The sequence below is a fragment of the Nansenia antarctica genome (assembly GCF_963989245.1).
Source record: "Nansenia antarctica genome assembly, contig: SCAFFOLD_519, whole genome shotgun sequence".
In the NCBI taxonomy this organism is placed as follows: Eukaryota; Metazoa; Chordata; class Actinopteri; order Argentiniformes; family Microstomatidae; genus Nansenia; species Nansenia antarctica.
This window is the reverse complement of record NW_027663202.1, coordinates 17,501-20,000: the sequence shown is the minus strand read 5'-3', so window position 1 is coordinate 20,000 and position 2,500 is coordinate 17,501. Positions and strand designations below refer to the sequence as shown.

The 2,500-nt window shown below is 40.5% G+C and overlaps 1 protein-coding gene across 1 annotated transcript in view; it reads right to left on the bottom strand.

Moving 5' to 3' along the window:
• Positions 1-2,500, bottom strand: part of pcsk5b (proprotein convertase subtilisin/kexin type 5b) — a gene marked incomplete at its 3' end in the record, with an annotated part of 28,803 nt that overhangs the window by 11,290 nt on the left and 15,013 nt on the right. The gene's annotated exons all lie outside the window — the stretch shown is intronic.

Below are 2,500 nucleotides of genomic sequence, written 5' to 3'. Positions count from 1 at the left end.
CTAGAACCTAGAGCCTAGAACCTAGAACTTAGAGTCTAGAACCTAGAACCTAGAGCCTAGAACCTAGAACCTAGAGCCTAGAACCTAGAACTTAGAACCTAGAACCTAGAGCCTAGAGCCTAGAGCCTAGAACCTAGAGCCTAGAGCCTAGAACCTAGAGCCTAGAACCTAGAACTTAGAACCTAGAGCCTAGAGCCTAGAGCCTAGAACCTAGAGCCTAGAACCTAGAACCTAGAACTTAGAACCTAGAACTTAGAACCTAGAGCCTAGAACTTAGAACCGAGAACTTAGAACCTAGAACTTAGAACCTAGAACTTAGAACCTAGAGCCTAGAACTTAGAACCTAGAACCTAGAGCCTAGAACCTAGAACTTAGAACCTAGAGCCTAGAACTTAGAACCGAGAACTTAGAACCTAGAACTTAGAACCTAGAACTTAGAACCTAGAGCCTAGAACTTAGAACCGAGAGCCTAGAACTTAGAACCTAGAACCTAGAACTTAGAACCTAGAACCTAGAGCCTAGAACTTAGAACCTAGAACCTAGAGCCTAGAACTTAGAACCTAGAGCCTAGAACTTAGAACCTAGAACCTAGAGCCTAGAACTTAGAACCTAGAACTTAGAACCTAGAGCCTAGAACTCAGAACCTAGAACTTAGAACCTAGAGCCTAGAACTTAGAACCTAGAACTTAGAACCTAGAGCCTAGAACTTAGAACCTAGAACTTAGAACCTAGAACCTAGAACTTAGAACCTAGAGCCTAGAACTTAGAACCTAGAACTTAGAACCTAGAACTTAGAACCTAGAGCCTAGAACCTAGAAGGCAAGGCAAGGCAAGGCAAGTTTATTTGTATAGCACATTTCATACAACAGGGGCAATTCAAAGTGCTTTACATGCATTATTTAAAAATACAGCAAGAGCAGCATAAGAACATAAAAATTACAATGAATAAAAGCAGATATAAGAAGTAAATAGATAAAACATTTAAAAAGACAATAGTTAATGGAAAAAAAGACATTGATAGAAGTGTTTGTGTTTAATCATAACTGGTGCAAAACATGAAGGTTTTTAGCTTAGATTTAAATATTTTAAGGGTTTGGGCCTGTTTGATTTCTTCAGGGAGTTTGTTCCAGGAGCATGCAGCAGTGTGACTGAAAGCTGCTGCACCGTGTTTTGTTTTCACTCTTGGAATTATTAGCTGATTAGTCTCAGCTGACCTTAGGGACCTTGCGGGAATACAGGGTGGGAGGAGATCGGATATGTATTTTGGTCCAAGACCATTTTGTGATTTGTATGTAATTGGGAGGATTTTGAATTCAATTCTCTGAGAGACTGGTAGTCTGGTAGTCTGGTGGAGGGATCTCAGGATTGGTGTAATGTGTTCAAACTTCTTTGTTTTTGTTAGGACCCTAGCAGCGGCGTTTTGGATGAGCTGCAATTTACGAACAGCTCCTTTAAATAGGCCTGTTAGTAGACCATTACAATAATCAAGTCTACTCGAAACAAATGCATGGATGAGTTTTTCAAGGTCTTGCTTGGACATGAAACCTCTCATTCTTGTTATGTTTTTCAGGTGATAGTAGGCTGATTTAGTTATCGAGTTTATGTGGCTGTTGAAGTTTAGATCGGAGTCTAGAATTACACCAAGATTTCTGACCTGTTTTTTACTGTGAAGAGAGAGAGAATCAAGTTTTGCACTGACTTTCCATCTTTTGTCAGGTGCACCGAATACAATTATCTCTGTTTTGTCCTTGTTTAGTTGGAGGAAGTTTTGTGTCATCCAGGCGTTTATTTGCTCAATGCAATTACAGAGATTGTCAATGGGACTATAGTCGTTCGGTGAGAGGGCTGTGTAGATTTGAGTGTCATCCGCATAGTTGTGGTAGGCAATTTTGTTCTTTTTTATGATGTGTCCCAATGGAAGCATGTAGAGATTGAATAGAAGGGGGCCAAGGATTGACCCTTGGGGAACCCCACATGTCATTTTAATTTGGTCAGATACAAAGTTGCCAATGGAGACATAGTAGCTTCTGTCCTGTAGGTAGGATCTAAACCAGTTTAGGGCAGTGCCCGAAAGTCCTACCCTGGTTTTTAGTCTATCTATTAGAATGTCATGGTCTACAGTGTCAAAGGCAGCACTAAGATCTAGTAGTACCAAAACTGAGATTTTTCCGGAGTCTGTGTTTACGCGAATGTCATTAAGGACCTTAATAAGGGCCGTTTCAGTGCTATGTAGGGGGCGAAAGCCTGATTGAAAGTCATCAAAGAGATCATTTAGGGTCAAATAATTGCTGAGTTGTTCGTGGGCAACCATTTCAATAATTTTTCCTGTACAGGGAAGGTTTGATATGGGTCTGTAGTTGTTTAGTACAAATGGGTCTAGGCCCTTCTTTTTTAGTAGAGGCTTAGTAACTGCAGTTTTCAGGGCTTCAGGGAAGATTCCTGATGAAAGGGAGGTGTTAATTATTTGTATTAGTTCACCTGCCATGCAGCTAAATATGTT